The sequence below is a fragment of the Hemicordylus capensis genome, chromosome 17, assembly GCF_027244095.1.
Source record: "Hemicordylus capensis ecotype Gifberg chromosome 17, rHemCap1.1.pri, whole genome shotgun sequence".
NCBI lineage: Eukaryota > Metazoa > Chordata > Lepidosauria > Squamata > Cordylidae > Hemicordylus > Hemicordylus capensis.
The window spans coordinates 9,852,703-9,870,820 of NC_069673.1; the positions used below are offsets into that span (position 1 = coordinate 9,852,703).

At 46.5% G+C, this 18,118-nt stretch overlaps 1 protein-coding gene across 7 annotated transcripts in view; it reads left to right on the forward strand.

Moving 5' to 3' along the window:
• CIZ1 (CDKN1A interacting zinc finger protein 1) overlaps positions 1-18,118 on the forward strand; it is a 156,629-nt gene that overhangs the window by 85,181 nt on the left and 53,330 nt on the right. Inside the window, exon 5 of one of the 7 annotated variants that reach the window (XM_053282425.1) lies at positions 10,410-10,474. The exons of 5 other annotated variants lie outside the window; for them this stretch is intronic. The gene's annotated coding sequence lies outside the window, so the exon portion shown is untranslated. Of the gene's footprint in view, positions 1-10,409; positions 10,475-14,033; positions 14,053-18,118 lie in introns of those variants that run through there. One more of the 7 variants, XM_053282426.1, reaches the window with a different exon arrangement.

The following is an 18,118-nucleotide window of genomic DNA, read 5'->3' on the forward strand; positions in this document are numbered from 1 at the left end:
TGATGTGGCAATGAAACAAATATATATAAACCTGCCCTGAGGCTGAGCCACTTGATATAGGGTAGAGCCAACTAGAACAAGCTTGTTTAATGTCCCTTTCCCTTATAAATAGGACCTTGTTGTCCTGTTCCTTTTGCAGCCGTGACTGTCTCACCCAGAGCCATTAACCCATCATCTAACTGTCTCCTGTGATTTAATTCTTTGCTGCCCCTTATAGCTCAAACCGCCAATCATCTATTGATAGGCTGAGTGAAACTGCCCACCACCTTTACGGTTTTATCACCACCTTTTAGATCAGCACTCTCTTCATACTTGTTTATGCACCATCAGGTCTGCAAGGGTATGCAGAGAGATGTTCTTGCTATCTGTCTTCCAGCTTTGGGATTATTTCTCCCTGAGGATTCACCAAAGCCTGTATCTGTATGTGTTTTTCCTGTATGTGATTTCCGCCCTCCCCAAGACAGAGAGGAAGTAAGGTAAAATAATAAATGTGCTGTTATAAGCTGGCTGTCTTAGGAACGTAAGAAGCCTTATACCGAGTAGACAATTCTTCATCTAGCTCAGTATTGTCTACACCAGGGCTGCACAACGTCAGCCCACTGGCAGATGTTGGACTATAACTCCCATAATCCCAGACTACTGGCCTCTGTGGCAGGGGATGATGGAGGTTGTAAATCAACCACAGCTGGAGGGCTGAAGTTGTGCAGGCCTGGTCCACATCTACTACTACACCATGGTCTACTCCAGAGAGGAGAGCTGGTCTTGTGGTAGCAAGCATGACTTGTCCCCTTAGCTAAACAGGGTCCACCCTGGTTGCATATGAATGGGAAACTTGATGTGTGAGCACTGGAAGAGATTCCCCTTAGGGGATGGAGCTGCTCTGGGAAGAGCAGAAAGTTTCAAGTTCCCTCCCTGGCAGCATCTCCAAGATAGGGCTGAGAGGGAGATTCCTGGCTGCAGCCTTGGAGAAGCCACTGCCGGTCTGTGTAGACAATACTGAGCTAGATAGACCAATGGTCTGACTCTGTAGTATATTCCAGCTTCCTTTGTTCCTATCATGAGTAGGCAACCTTGGCTATCCAGCTGTGGTAGAACTACAACTCCTATCATCCCGAGCCACACTTTATCCCCAGCCACAATTTATTGTGGCCGAGGATGATGGGAGTTTTGGTTCAACAACAACTGGAGAACCAAGGTTACCTACTTCTGGTACACTCTGCACTAGAGCTTTCCCAGACAGCAGGCTTTATTGTGGGTTTACGGAGAGGCTTTATTGCCAGTTCGAAGTTGCCAAAAACAAAACAAAACCACCATGTAAAAAGTGGATTTTTCCCCCTACCCCAGATATATATCAGGCTACATTCTAACATGCAATAAAAAATCTGCATCGTGTGTGAAGTGCTCCCCAATAACTCGCAAGGACTTTGGGGTAAATCTGGCCAATATGTGAATGCAGTCCCTCCATTCCGGAGGAGATGCAAATGGATAGATGGGCGTGAAAAACTTCCTGGCTGCAGACTCCAAGTTTTCAGGCAGGAGTCTTTCCTAGCTCTAACTGGATATGCTACTGGGTGTTGAACCTGGGACCTTCTGCATGCAAAGCAGATGCTCTCTCACTGTGCAGTGGTCCCATCCCCAAAGTTGGCACACATGGGTCTCCCATTCAGGCCCTGACAACACCAAGACCTGCTTAGCTTCAACAAGGGCTTGGCTCAACAGTGACTTTTGGACTACAACTCCCATCATCCCAAGCCACAGTGGCCAATAGTCAGGAATTATGGGGGCTGTAGTTCAACATCTTCAGGAGGACCTAAATTGTGCAGCCTGTCTTGGTTACTGTGAATCCAATGGGTGGCCAAGAACCTAATTAAAGCATTATAATGTTTCTTGATGTCCTAGAACTTTCTCTTCTCTGCCTTTGGAATGTGATGCCCTACGGGCAGTTTTGAATTTGGAGGCAGGCACACAAGGGAGAGCTATGAGTTTAGCTGGGCTGTAAACAGCCTGGAAGACTGGAAGAAAGTAGATCAATGCTTTCTGGGAATCTGATGTGGGATTGACAGTTTTGCTACCTGTTTTAGGAACTGGCTTGGTTCCAATAGAACCAAGGTGGAAGGGGGATAGCTGATTGAAGGTGGAACATAATCCAAGCGCTACCATCTTCCTTCCAAACTATTATTTTGTTCAGATGCAAATTTATTGGGTCTGTCATATTCCATTGATTAATCAGAGTAATCCTTTTAATTGTCTAAAAGGGCACCCTCCCAGTTATTGGGGTAGAGTTTCTTCTTCTTCTAAGCAGTACTCATTTTAATCCCAGTATTAGTCTGTGCTACATCATACCTTAATGTCCATGTGAATGCATAGAAGAGCATGCACGCTAGAGACAAGATGGATCTGCTCACACAGAAATGACTTCTTGAGTCTCTGGGGAGGGAGCTGAACCTTGAAGAATTGGAAGTCCAGCAGAACATTAACAACAAGGGATTTCTCCAAATGCAAAATCATTACCAGGGACAGATAAGATAAAATAGGGACAGTCAGTAAATAGGGACCGTTTGGGCAAATGTAAGATAGTCCATAAATTTCCAAATGTAAAATAATCCGTATTTCTCTAATTCACATGCGCCTCAGTGCATGCTCATTGACATTAAGGTATGATGTAGCACAGACTAGTACTGGGATTAAAATGAGTACTGTCCTGTTGTTGATTTTTAAAAGAAAAATCTACTCCCCAATAACTGGGAGGGCACCCTCAGCCAGGATCCAGGCAAAGTGCGAAGAGAGTTGGTCTTGGGGTAGCAAGCATGAATTGTCCCCTCTGCTAAGCAGGGTCTTCTCTGGTGAATTGGAGATGTGTGTGAGCACTGTAAGATATTCCTTCTTAGGAGATGGGGCTGCTCTGGGAAGAGCACCTGCCTGCTTGCATGCAGAAGGTCCCAAATTCCCTCCCTGGCAGCATCTCCAAGATAGGGCTGAGAGAGACTCCTGCCTCCAACCCTGGAGAAGCCGCTGCCAGCCTGGGTAGGCAGTCCTGAGCTAGATGGTCTGACTCGGTATAAGGCAGCTTCCTATGTTCCAACAGGCTGTGCCAAAATCCAGCAAGATGCAAAGTTATGGCTTGGCTTGTTTTGCACCTGCATCTAAGAGGGAGGATGCAAAATATAGGTTGGCACGGTAACCGCCAGGTTGTATTCTGACAGTTCTACTGAGCTCTTCCACCTAGCCATTGGTATTATGTTTGTGCATCATCTGGCATCAAAAGGCTTGTGTGCGAATGTGAGTGGGTGCTGAGCACTTCTCCCTTCTGTCGATGCCTGCAAGAGCTGCAGGTGCCCTGTGAGTCCATAAATAAAGCATCTTGGTTGGATCCGAGCCTGTGTAAGATCATACTTGGCAAAGGCAAAGTGCTGAGTCTCAAGGTGCAAAAATGGAGCAGGCGTGTGACTCTCTGACATCTCCTTGGTGGAGGAACTGATGCAGCAGTTTGAAAGTGGCACTTTTTGGCTCCAGGGAGACACAACTCTCTGCTAGTACATTGTCTCCAAAAGGCCCTGGAATGGCCTTTCATATCTTGCAGCCAGATTTTCTGCACATTTACTTGGAAGCAAGTCCCACTGTGTGTAATGGTGCTTCCTCCCCAGTTAAGTGTGTGTAGGATTGCAGCCTTTCTTTCCAAACCTCACCAGCGCCAGCGGCATTCTCTTTCCCTCCCTCCCTCTCTCCTCCCTCTCCCTCTCTCTCCCTGTCACACTCCATGACTCATACAGAGAGGTGATCACTGGGGAGATTATGTGGCCGCACATTTTAGCATTGCCCTTTTGCAGAAGCTCCTTGCTTAACAAACGCATTTAGTGTGTGCCATTTCTTGGGTCTACATGGATTTGGAATCGGTCTTCACAAGCTCTTGCTGGCTCTCCCAGGTACAGGTGAAAGTCGAAAAATTAGAATATCGTGCAAAAGTTCATTAATTTCAGTAATGCAAATTAAAAGGTGAAACCGATATATGAGATAGACGCATTACATGCAAAGCGAGATAAGTCAAGCCTTAATTTGTTATAATTGTGATGATCATGGCGTACAGCTCATGAGAACCCCAAATCCACAATCCCAGAAAATTAGAATATTACATGAAACCAATAAAACAAGGATTCTAAATTGAATAATATCGGACCTCTGAAAAGTATAAGCATGCATATGTATTCAGTACTTGGTTTGGGCCCCTTTTGCAGCAATTACTGCCTCAATGCGGCATGGCATGGATGCTATCAGCCTGTGGCACTGCTGAGGTGTTATGGAAGACCAGGATGCTTCATTAGCGGCCTTCAGCTCTTCTGCATTGTTTGGTCTCATGTCTCTCATCCTTCTCTTGGCAATGCCCCATAGATTCTCTATGGGGTTCAGGTCAGGCGAGTTTGCTGGCCAATCAAGCACAGTAATCCCATGGTCATTGAACCAGGTTTTGGTACTTTGGGCAATGTGGGCAAGTGCCAAGTCCTGCTGGAAAATGAAGTCAGCATCCCCATACAGCTCGTCTGCGGAAGGAAGCATGAAGTGCTCCAAAATCTCCTGATAGACGGCTGTGTTGACCCTGGACTTAATGAAGCACAGTGGACCAACACCAGCAGATGACATGGCTCCCCAAATCAACACAGACTGTGGAAACTTCACACTGGACTTCAAGCATCTTGCATTGTGTGCCTCTCCATTCTTCCTCCAGACTCTGGGTCCTTGGTTTCCAAATGAGATGCAAAAGTTGCTCTCATCAGAAAAGAGGACTTTGGACCACTGAGCAACAGCAGTTCTTTTTTTCTTGAGCCCAGGTAAGACGCTTCTGACGTTTGTTGTTCAGGAGCGGCTTGACAAGAGGAATACGACATTTGAAGCCCATGTCCAGGATCCGTCTGTGTGTGGTGGCTCTTGATGCACTAACTCCAGCCTCAGTCCACTCCTTGTGAAAGTCCCCAACACTTTTGAATGGCCTTTTCCTGACAATCCTCTCCAGGCTGCGGTCATCCCTGCTGCTTGTGCACCTTTTTCTTCCACACTTTTCCCTTCCACATAACTTTCTATTGATGTGCTTTGATACATCCAACTTCTTTTGCAAATACCTTTTGAGGCTTTCCCTCCTTATGGAGGGTGTCAATGATGGTTTTCTGCACAACTGTCAAGTCAGCAGTCTTTCCCATGATTGTGATTCCTAATGAACCAGACTGAGAGACCATTTAAAGGCTCAGGAACCCTTTGCAGGTGTTATGGATTGATTAGCTGATTGGAGTCGGACACCTGGAGCCTAGACTGTTGAACCTTTTCACAATATTCTAATTTTCTGGGATTGTGGATTTGGGGTTCTCATGAGCTGTACACCATGATCATCACAATTATAACAAATTAAGGCTTGACTTATCTCGCTTTGCATGTAATGCATCTATCTCATATATCAGTTTCACCTTTTAATTTGCATTACTGAAATTAATGAACTTTTGCACAATATTCTAATTTTTCGAGTTTCACCTGTATTTTAATGTTATCTCGCTGCTTAAAAACCTCATCTTCTTCTGTGTGAGTTCATCAGTTCTTTTCATCTTGTCCAATCAGAGGTCTCCAAAAGGAGTAGGTCTGACAGTTACTGTATATGCCCCTTTGGTATCCAGGGAGGGATCCATCCAGTCTTGCTCTTTACCAAAAGTGGTGCAGGTGAGCCTTCCTCTCTTCTAGGCAAAAGCAACCAAGAGTCCTTTGGCAACCATAAAGATGACCAGATCCACTTGGTTTTGGTGGGCCACAGTCCATTTAATCAGAGGCATCACCTCTTCTGAGATCCACTCGGTTTTGGTGGGCTACAGTCCATTTAATCAGAGGCACCATCTCTTCTGGTAGGCAGCATGCACAGTGTCCCAGGTTCAGCCCCCTGCATCACTAGTTGAGAGGGGCCTGGGAAGAAAGACCTGCCTAGAAATGCCACTGCCAGTAGGAGAAGAGAGCTGATCTTGTGGTAGCAAGCATGACTTGTCCCCATAGCTAAGCGGGGTCTGCCCTGGTTGCATATGAATGGGAGACTACATGTGTGAGCACTGCAAGATATTCCCCTCAGGGGATGAAGCCGCTCTGGGAAGAGCAGAAGGTTTCAAGTTCCCTCCCTGGCTTCTCCAAGACAGGGCTGAGAGAGACTCCTGCCTGCAACCTTGGAGAAGCCGCTGCCAGTCTGTGAAGACAATCCTGAGCTAGATAGACCAATGGTCTGACTCAGTATATGGCAGTTTCCTATGTTCCTGTGAGTGGAGAATCTTGAACTTCATGGGCCATTGGGCTGCTGAATAGGTTAGTATTTCTCCCTGTTTTGCAAGGAAGGGGCTGTAGCTCTGAAGCAATGCTGTCAGGCTCCACTCAAAGACGATGGAGAAGCTACCTTGGGGCACAAACTAGCCTCCTTGGTAGGTGAACGGGAAGACCCATGACCTCCAGAACACCCTGAGCAGGCTCAGCTGTACCTAGAGAGACCTTGCTGTCCACTCAACCAGGGAGGACCCATTAACCCTTGAACGCTCGACTCTTGGAGATCCAGTCCCTTGGCTTGCATCCTCCATTCTGCCTCCCAGCAGAGGCTTCAGAGTCACCTGAGCCTACCGTTCCCTACAAAACCAGAAGCAGAGGCCTCGATGTCTTGCCTTTGGACTCTTGGCCATTACTTGACTCAGTCACCTGTCTATACTCCAGTCTTTACTGCTCTATGTCTAGTTCTGGATACCCTGTTGATCTTCAGTTTGCGATGGCGACCTAGTTCCGAATCCACCTGGGCATTTTTCACACAGGAGGCTTCACCGCAAGTTACTGCGAGACTTGACTGCGAGTTTGAAGTTACTCAAAAACTCTAATGTGCAATTAAAAACTCGAAACGTGTGTGAAGTGCTCCCCGATAGCTTGCAGGGACTTCGGGGTACATCTGGCCAAGTGTGTGAATGCACACCCTCCATTCCGGAGAAGATGTGAGCTAGTGTGAAAAATACCCTGGTGAGCAAGCCTCACGCTCAGCCATGCATGGAGATCCTCAGCTGCCATGCTACTACTCCTGAGAAGAGCACTCTCTTGAGTAGGACAAATGCACCTGCTTTGCATCCAGAAAGTCTCACACTGGATCTTGGGCATCCCCAGAGACAGGATCTCAGTCACCTGCGGTACGAGTCAGAACGGACCATACAGGGCGAGATGGACCATTGAAAGCGGCTTCAGCCGAAGGTGGCCTCATCTGTTGACTCGGACATGTAAGCCCTACTGAATTCAATTGGCTCAACTTACTGTAATCTTCCATGGGCTTAGTTGCTGACTCATGTTTGCATCGCCTTTTGTTGCCTGCCGGGAGCCTTTTGGAATGAGTCGGGCTACACATCTAAAACAACAACACAATTCCTGGACAGGAGCCAGAATGTCAGGCTGCCAATCTCATGCTTGTGCTGCAGCTCTGAGCATCTCCCGCAGAGGGGATCGTAGGCTGGGTGGGCAGACCAATTATGGCAGGTCAGCCTTTGACCTATTTAATAGCATTGCGAATGATTGAGCCCCCCACCCCCCGCTTTCATCCTTCCTTTGGCTTGTGAAGAATATGTTGACTTTTCACAGCCAGGAAAAAGGGGTTTAAGCATCTGCTCCCACTGCCCCGAAATATTGACACTCCCTGCTTGCTGCTTGCTTTCCCCCTACCTTTTGGACAGGGGTGTCATTATGGGATGGCCCATGGGGCTTGGCCTCCAATGAATGGCCCAGAGCCCAGAATATCATCAGCCACCTCCCTTTCAAATGGGGGCGGTGTAGTATTCTGTCTACACTTTAAGTGGAGCAGTAGGGAGCTACTTGACTAACAAGCAGAAGGTTGCCGGTTTGAATCCCCGCTGGGATGTTTCCCAGACTATGGGGAATAACTATATCAGGCAGGATATCGGAAGATGCAGAAAGGCATCATCTCATACTTGAGAGGCAATGGTAAACCCCTCCTGTATTCTACCAAAGATAACCTCAGGGCTCTGTGGGCGCCAAGAGTCAAAATCGACTTGAGGACACACTTTACTTTTACCTTTAGTATTCTGTCTAGCAGTCCTTTATGTTTCATTGATTAGAAGTTCGTCCTGGAGGGGATCCTTTAGGGAGTGTGTGGGATGGAGTCAGAATTAAAGGGAGGGAAAGGAGAAGGAGAAGGAGTTTTCTTCTGGAATAAAGTCTTAGTTAAACATGAGATCGCTCTGTATTTACAAGGGAAGCAACTATCAAACAGGTGGGTGGGCAGTCACCTCTGTTACTTTTCCAGCAGGAAGGATGCCCTGAGAATAGAGAGGAGAGCTGGTCTTGTGGTTGCAAGCATGACTTGTCCCCTTAGCTAAGCAGGGTCTGCCCTGGTTGCATATGAAAGGGAGACTAGAAGTGTAAGTACTGTAAGATATTCCCCTTCTTAGGGGATGGACCCGCTCTGGGAAGAGCATCTAGGTTTTAAGTTCCCTCCCTGGCAGCATCTCCAAGATAGGGCTGAGAGAGATTCCTGCCTACCACCTTGGAGAAGCCACTGCCAGTCTGTGAAGACAATTCTGAGCTAGATAGACCAATGGTCTGACTCTGTATGTGGCAGCTTCCTATGTTCCCAATAAAACAGATGCTTTAGCCTCCAATACAGCACTTCAGGGGTGTAGCTATAATTGAGCGAAGCGGTTCAAAGAACACAGCTCCACCCCTCCCTATTTTCTTCATTGGCTCCCTCACTCTGGGGGTCCGCCAGAGAGAGGGATGAACACGGCCCCCCCCTCCCCTAGCTACGCCCCTGCAGCAGTTGCCTCCTCCAGTTTCCCTTTGGGAGTTCAAATCTAATTATTCGTGAGAGGGGCATGATTGAGATTAATTATCAAAGTGGGAGGCCAATGGGCCCAGGACCTGGATCTTCTGAGTACCTAGCAATGCCCCTGCTTTGGTGGATGCCTTATGAAAACATCTAATTCCTTTTTTCAACGTTCACTTGAGCTGTAATTCTTCAGGGTCGAATTCTCACTGCAGTATCTCTAGAAGTTAGATTTCTGAATTGATTAATCTTGTCTACTACGTAAATATGTACTAAAGTATGCCGCGTGCTGTTTGAACGGGGTGGTGGTGTTGTCTCTTGTGCACATGCATGTAAGGGCAGACACATGAGCACTAAGGCTCATGCAGTACACAGACTTAGAATAGAATGGGATAGTAGTAGATACATTTTGTCTCTTGTGCACACATGCATGTAAGTGTCTGCACATGAACACTAAGGCACCATGCAGTACTAAGCCTGTCAACTGAATGGGATGGTGCAGATGCATGCTGTTCCTTGTGCTTGTGCATGCACATGCATTAATCCTAATGCACCATGCAGCACACAACCTGCTGTTTCACACACTGCAGCTGCTGAGGTATCTTTGGAACTGTTGATTATCTACTGTGGGACAATTATGGTTTTTTTCTCATATTTGTTAATTAGAAGAACTATCGCCCTCCTGGCTTTTAAGTTTGGCAGACGGCATGCTACTGCAGTAAACAAATAAAGCATATAGCTGGCATACAGCTGAAGTTTTTATCTACCTGCAGTAGTGAGGAGGGTGGCGGGGGTGGGTGGGAGAGAAAAAGGAGAGCTCACGCAATCATCTTCTTGAGTATGAGACTTGGCTGTTACACGCGTGTTTCTTTTTCCATATGCGAAATGTTGGAGGATGTTCTGTAAACACCTTCAGCTGTCTTGTGGATGCATGAGGTTTGTGAATGTGTGACATTTGCGAATGTGACTGATAAGCAGTACTGAACCGCTTGCTTTCTAATCAACTTTATGGTGATTAGGTAACCGTTCTTCCCCTTGTTTGATCTAGCACATGGGAATCTGGTCCTACGATCCTACCAAAATAGTTGTTACTGCACCCTTGTCAAACCTCACTTGGAATCACCTCAGCAGCATGCAGTTTATATCTCACCTTTCCTTCAAGAAGCCCAACAATGACCCAGTGAGCACGGTTTAGGCTGAGAGAGAGAGCCTTCACCGAAACCACCCAAGAGCCCTGTTGCTGAGCAGGGATCTGAGCATCCAGATCTTGCACACTAACCACCATGCAGGCAGCAGAATGAAGTGTTAGAGTCCTGACATGGCAGAATGGAGTGTACCACTTCACACACATAGGGGAATACCATTTTCGAAAGCTGTTTCTCCATGTAAAAAAGAAGGGCGGTGTGTGTGTGTGGGGGTGAATTTTCTGTTAGCACATTGAAGAGAAATTTTCCTCTCCCTGCTGTGTTACTTTTCTACTTGCAGGAAAGGTGTTTTCTCCCCCCCCCCCGCCCCCACTTAGGGGAACATCCAAAAATGTGATTGCCCCTCCTCCAAGATGAAGTAATAAGGACCATATTATCACCCGCAGGACCATCTCCTTCCCGTATGGTTCTGCAGCAAGTCTAAATCCTACTCTTCAGCTTAGCTTAGAAGGTGAGTAAACGGGTTATTAAGTGGATTGGGCTGCTGGCCCTGGGCAGGGAGATTAGGGGAGGGGGTGGGCTGCTTCTGACAGTCTCCCGTAGGCCAGCGTGCTTAGTTCTACTAGGCTGCAAAGTCTGTTGTGTTCTGTGGGGGTGGTGGAAACGAACACATTACAAATGGACTGAACTGTGTATTTGGCTGGACCTGGTTTGTATCACTACAAAGCAGGAAGGCATAGGCAGATGGGTAGATAGGGGGCCCGTTCACACCATCAGAAGCTGGGTCGGAGGAGTGTCCAGCCAGGATCCCAGGACCCAGACCCGTGCATGCTCCCGAGGACCTGTTGTGTGTTGGCAAAAATCAAGGTAGGAGCAGGGGCTCAGCTAGCTGAGAGGAGGCCCGTGTTCACCCCTCTCCCTGGAGGCGACTCGAAGTGAGGGAGATAGTGAAGAAAATAGGGAGGGGTGGAGCTGGGGGCCCCGGGTTCTTTGAACCCATCTACTCAATTATAGCTACACCCCTGGGTTGGAGGGTGGGAAGGTGATTGTGTGATCATCTGGGTAGGACAGATGGTGTAGATCATCTGGGTAGGACATTGCGGGATGTGCTTTCACTCTACCCAGGAGCAGAGCCAGCTGAACTGTGGCCTGTGTTCAGACTCACCTGGAGGCCCTGTCAATGATGCCCTGTGAGCATGATGTCATGTCGCAGGGGCATGGCTTGGGCTCTGGAGAGTCCCAAGCAAGCTCTCCCCGTCTCATTTCAGGCAGTGTTTGCTACCTGACAGAATTTATTTCCCTTCCTGTCCCTCCAGCAAGGGAGAGGAAGGGAAATAAATGCTGTCAGGCAGCATGTGCTGCCTGGAAATTAGAGGGGGAGGAACAGGGGAGGCCTTTGGGCAATTGCGTAATGCCCCTTTGCATGTGCAACGGGGGCTCCAGCGGCCTTTTTAATTGGCAGCCCAGGTTATTTGAACTCATTCGTTCAATGATGGCACTGCCCCTGCCCCCCACCCCTTGATACGATACTGGGTGAACAAAGTTGGTTGGCCACTGACACCCTACCCTGTTCGCGGGTAGCGCATGATCATTTTTCCATCCTCCTACCTTGATTTTCGCGGATGCACAGACAGTTAGGGTTAGAGTGCATGGGTCTGGGATCCTGGCTCGATGCTCCTCTTACCCAGCTTTTGATGTTGTGAATGGTGTGTGTGCGTGTGTGTTTGTGTGTGTGTCACCCTGTTTAAAATCAATCTCAAAATTTAATTATCCTTATTTTTATGCACATAGAATTCTAGTGACCTACAGTTTGTCAAGGGGGAGAAGCCAGAAAGGTCCAAGGTAGTCAGTAACTTAAGACCCATTTTTTTTAGCCAGGGTGCTTTCCAAACTAGACCCTGCAATGGGGTCAGGATGCAGCTTGGAAGTGTGCTTTCACACTTCCTGCGTCCTGACACCGCAGTCCCTGCATGGACAGCAGAGTGTCATTCACATTTCCAATGCCTTGTTGCAAACTTAATTGCTGCGAAACTGAGCTACAACATTGTACATCTGGCATGGGAAAGTTGCTGTTTTGTCGGGTTGTTAGTTGCTGCGAGACTGCTCCCCCTGCTGTTTCCCTTCCGAATGCGACGACTTGCCCGAATGGAGGCATTTTGCTACTAATGAGCAGCTAGTCTGGAAAGCGCCCAGGCTTGGCTTTTAGTCATTTCTGAGTTTTACATTTTTAATTATTGTTTAGATGTTTTAATTGCTGTAATTTTTGAATTACAAAATTCTCTGGAGCCAGGCGGTATATAAATTAAATAAATAATAATAAAATAAAATAATAATTCTGTTCAAACTGCTCAAACCCCCTAATTCTCCTTTTATGTCATAATCAGTCCTCAGTGGTTGATATCAAGTGGCCACACTTCCAACATACAAATTACTGTTTTATTTTTCGCAAAGCCAGCGTGGTGTAGTGGTTAGAGTGCTGGACTAGGACCAGGGAGACCCGAGTTCCAATCCCCATTCAGCCATGAAACTAGCTGGGTGACTCTGGGCCAGTCGCTTCTCTCTTAGCCTAACCTACTTCACAGGGTTGTTGTGAGGATAAACTCAAGTATGTAGTACACCACTCTGGGCTCCTTGGAGGAAGAGCGGGATATAAATGTAATAATAATAATAATAATAATCTTTGTGGCGATAAGGAATCTTACAGGATAAGGATACTTACAGACCTTACAACTGTAAGTAAGATTTTGTGAGGAGGGGTGTGTGTGTGTGTGTGTGTGTGTGTGGAGGAGTGACTAGTGAGACCCAACTATATTAATTTCTGAAATATTGGCGTTAGCCGCAGAGGCATAGCAAGGCTGGAGTGGGACCTGGGACAAAAAGTGTTGTTCCTCCCCTTCTTTTTCAGGAAGGTGTGAGGGACAAAGCAAAAAGCAAGCCAATCCAATCCAGTTTCTTTATTATGGCCATAGGCCAGAAAGAGCAAGCTGTCACCCACTCCCTCCCTCTGGGGCCCAGGGACATTTGTCCCCCCTTATTCAATGGTAGCTATGCTGGCAGCTAAGGGGCTGTGGTGATCTAAGGCCAGTGACTACCCAAGACGGTTGAGGATTCCCCTCCCCTTTTTGTGTGTGTGAGATGATTGCCATCTGCAGCAGGTAGGATCCCCCAGAACCATAACAACAACAAGAAGAAGAAGCACCGTTGGTTGCCATCTGCTTTCCCCCTCAGCCTTTAGCCTTTTACTCTGTTCCTCTCTGGCCGCTACCCTGAACAGATGGTAGCCTGCCCCACTGAAATCTCCATAGGTCCCTTGGTTGTAATGGTGAGGCTAAAGGAGGAGGCGGTGGCGGAGACAGCAGCCAACGACAACAGGAGATTGTTTCAAAGCAATATCAATAATTAGGAGGCGATTCCCGAGAGCTGGTTGTGTAAGGACCTAATTAAAAGTGGGAAATGGCAAGGGAGAGGAAGCCTCCTCTTTTCCTGCTTCTCCAAGCGCAGTGGGATGTAAAGGGAGATGTCCTTGGTACCACCCTGGGCCCTGCAGCAGGAAGAGGAGATGCGTGCCTGCCTCCTCCCTGCCTCTCTCCCAATCTCCCTGTTTTGAGCGTAGGAACTGGCAGAGCAGAGCAGACAGGTCAAAAGAGGGAGAAAATAACCAACCAGCCAAGGGCCAGGCAGCAGCAAGTGGCATTGTTCTTGGCCATATGATGGAGAGAGCCTGGCCAGAGGAACAAAGCTATCGGCTTGCCAGCTTGCAACGTGAGTCCACTTGTGGCGACGAAGGGAAGGCGATATCTTCCGCATGTGTGCCAGGCATCTTTAAAGAGCAGTGTAAGACTCTTGGTGTTGGATGTAAGCAAGGATCTGTCTAGAGGGCGAGTGGAAGTGTTGACTGCTTTTAGTGTCTGGATGCATTTGTCATCTCTCTCTCTCTCTCTCTCTCTCTCTCTCTCTCCTTTTTCTCCTCCTCCCTCCTCTTCTGCACTGCTACCTCATTTGAGTCGAGAGCTAGGAGTAGAACATGGCTAGTAGTGTGCAGATAGCACACATGAAAGTAACGCCCTGATTTGTAATGAGTAAAAGTAGGTAAGACGTGTCTGATGTCTGTTGGATTTTCACTTTCTGATGTGGGAAGGATGCTGTGAGTAGTCCAGGGGGTGGGGGTGGGGGCAGCCGATGCCACAAGACTCCTGGAGTTAAGCAGGGATGAATCTGGCCCTGCGAGCTTCACGTAAGATTAGTATCTAAATACATGCTTACTTACTCACAATGTGTTTAAAGTTTGGTGATAGGGAAAGTGTAATACTAGTTTTGATTGTTCTTTCAAGTTTATGTTTGCTTTTTAAAAGTTATTGAGGATGCAGGCGTAAGTCAGTTGTACAGCATCTGCTTTGCATACAGAAGGTCCAGGTTCAGTTCATGGCTGGCAGCCTCTCCAGGTAGAGCTGAGAAGGACTCCTGCCTGAAACCTCAGAGAGCTGCTGCCAGTCAGTGTAGACAACACTGAGCTGGATCGACCAACAGTCCAACTGGAAACTTCCAGAAAATTCATGATACACACTGAAATGATTAAAGTTGGTTATAGCTGTTGTTTGGTACAACCAGCCTGATGGAAGTGTTTCTGAGTCCCTTTTATTTCAGTGGGAATGTTGCAGGCTTGTGCTTAACTGTTCCCCACTGAACCAATGGAACACAGAAGTGCTTAATTGCAACTGAATGTGTGTGCATGCTACATATAGTACAGGTGGAGTATTGCACTTGAAAGGCAGGGTATACATGCATCAAATAAATAACGGTATAGATTGTTAGAGACACACATAACTCTATGAATATGCATTTGTCTACCAAGATCTACATTTTAAAAAGGGCAACGATACTAAGCATGGATCAGCATGGATGGAGGTACTGATGGTGGTAGAAACCCACATTTAAACATAGAACAAATGTGATCTCTTAGCCCTTAATGGATTCATCCTACTGGAGTTGAGCACTTTTAGACCCTTTTGAGTTAAACGGGCTGAAGCACCCACTGAAATAAATGAGAAATACATGTTTCTATTGGAAATATTTCCAACTCTGAAAGGTTATGGCAGGTTGTTCAAGGATTTTAAAAATAACAACAACAACAATAATATGGGACTTCCGACTACAAACAGACAAACATCTGCCACACAATACACCAGATATAACTGTAGTTGAGAAGAAAGAAAAACAAGTTAAAATAATTGACATAACAATACCAGGTGATAGCAGAATAGAAGAAAAAGAAATAAACAAAATAACAAAATACAAAGATGAAATTGAAAGGCTGTGGCAGAAGAAGACCAAAATAATCCCAGTAGTAATTGGCGCCCTAGGTGCAATTTCAAAACACCTTGAAGAGCACCTCAACACCATAGGGTTTACAGAAATCACCACCAGCCAATTACAAAAAGCAACTTTACTGGGAACAGCCTATATTCTGCGACGATATCTAGAATAAGAACAGCAAGAACACTGATAATAAAATTCAGCCATCCCAGGTCCTTGGGAAGGACTCGATGTCTGGATAAAACAAACCAGTCAATAACACCTGTCTGACTTCTACTGTCTAAAGCCTAGCAGATGGGGACACAAGCTAGGAGGCTCATTCACACAATGGCCGGGTTCACACAGTCATTCAAATCTAGGTTTAGTTTGGGTTACCAACATGACAGTGGTTGTATGAACCCACGCCAGGGTGGCTGATGGCCTGTGATCAATCTGAGATTCCCACTTTGGCATGGGTTCACACAAGCACACTCATGTCGTAACCCACATTAAATCTATAGTTTAACTATTGTGTGAACTGGGCTTCTTTTTATTAGGAAGCATTGCTTTCTAACAATATTTGGGAGCTGTGTGCACTCCTGTTTTGTGATCATGTGTGAGGGGGAAAACAAGTGATCATCTGGGAGAGATGAGCTGGACTAGACACAGCCCTACCCACCTCTTTTTTCTCATACCCAGCACTTTACTGAGGCAGGAGAAAATGCCATTGTAGAATTGTCTTCTGTTGCTGTGACTGGTGGTGGTGGTTGGTTTATTTTATTACCTTATTGGTCGATGTTTTAAGTTCTGGCACTATAAACTGCTTTGAGCATATTCCCACAGAAGGTGGGGCACAAATATTTTAATAAACAAAGACATCCAAGGAAAGAAGAGGAGTCAGAAAATAAGGCCCTGACAACGAGAAGCCAATTGGTAAGGTGTCCAAATCTGGAGATCAGCCATGGTTAAAAGTCAGAAAAAGAAATGAAAGAAAGATGGCAAAAACAGCTCTTTTTGTGAGAGGAAAAGCTACTGACCACAAGAGCAAGGAAGAAAAAGAAGGGTACTAGAGAATTAACTCTGTGAAAGAAAGAAAAAATTGGATCATAAATGCATGTTCACATCCTTTCCTCCCAAAAGCAGGAAGCCACAATTGGGTTCCAAACCAGGATCTGCCTAGCTGTGGTTTGAACAAAACCAGAATACCCTGAGTCACTAGGCAATATGGAAATGTGCTTGACTTCAAATCGAAAGCAAAAGCTTTCACTCTCATCTTTGGTATGAAAAGGAGGAAAATCAACCAAGGGATTGGCGCTGGCCCAGCAACTGTATTCAGAGGTAGACTGCTTCTGCACACAGAGGTTCCATATAGCCGCTAAGCAAAGAGGCACCTTTTAAAGTGGTGACTAGCTGGAGGAGAGCAACTGGCCCCATCCAACCCCAGCAGAGCATCTTGCAAGTGTCTGTTGCTGGTGTGTCCCTTATGTATCTTTTCAGATTGTAAGCCCTTGTGCCAGAGAAGGGCTCACACTCTTATTTATTTCTTTATGTGAACTCCTTTGAGAAGTTTTCAGTATATACATATTTGTCACAACAACAGCAATAAATAACAACTAATAGCCATTGATAAAGCTCCCCTCTGTAAGTTTGGCTAGACCCCTTTTGAAGCCATCTAAGCCAGCAGCAATCACCACATCCAATGGCAGCAAATTCTGAAAATCAAGGATGTGTTGTGTAACCTGCCTATGCCAATTCTCTCACCACTGTGTGAGGCAGATTGCTCCTTTCAAAGTAGGAAATTCCTCCTAATGTCTAGCCTGAATCTGCCTCCTTGACATTTCAGCCCATTGCTTCTAGCCGCCAAATCTGCTCCTTTTTCTAGACAGCCTTTGAAATAACATGCACATCTAACTGCGAATTGAGCAAAGAGGCAGCTTCTTAGAGTGGTGGTTCTCTTTATTTAGCAGGGGGAGAGCAACTGGCCCTATCCATCCCCAGCACAGCATCCCTCCAGTGGCTGTTGCTGATGTCTCTCTTCACTTTTTTTTAAAAAAAAAGATTTTTTTAAAAGATTGTGAGCCCTTTGGGGACAGGGAGCCATTTTATTGATTTATTTATATCTATGTAAACTTCTTTGGGAACTTTGGTTAAAAAGCAGTATATAAATATGCATCGTATTCATATTTATATTCTGCACAGCATACATACAATATAGCGTGCTGCTAAAATATCTCTGTGTGTGTTGCTTAAAAAAAAAAAAAAAAGACAAGACCTGCCCTTCACACAGTGGCGCTCTTACTCCAGGACTTTGGGGCCAAAGTCCAGGGCCTCCACACCCCCTGCCCCCCCGAATCCTCTTGAGTCTGGCCTGGATGTTGTGGTCGCTGCTGGCCCTCACTGCACCAGGCAGCTGAGTGTGATTGTGACCTGTGCAGGGAGCTTTAGAAGCAGAGCGGGGAGTGGGAAAAGAAATATGTAGGATGGGAATATGGTATGTTGTGCGTTGTGCATTGAAATGTTGCTGCTCATGCATATCTGCATCAATATACCTGCTCTATAGTCTTCCATTCTTGTGAGTTCAGTTGCTGTTTGTGCCCTCAAGAACCCACATCTTAAAAATACTGCGTGTGTCACGGTGTGTGTGCGTGTGTGTGTGTAGGGGGATGATATAGCAGGGGGAGGGGGGACCTCCAAAGGCCTTTAGTTCCAGACTCCAAAATTACCATCATCCCTCACCAACCACTAGGGCTACGTTCCCGCAAAACCTTGTGGTTGACAAATTCGTGGTTGGAGAGACATAGGAATGAACGGGAAACGGGGGGTTAGGGGAACTGTGATAGCAAAAACACTTCAAAATAAAGGA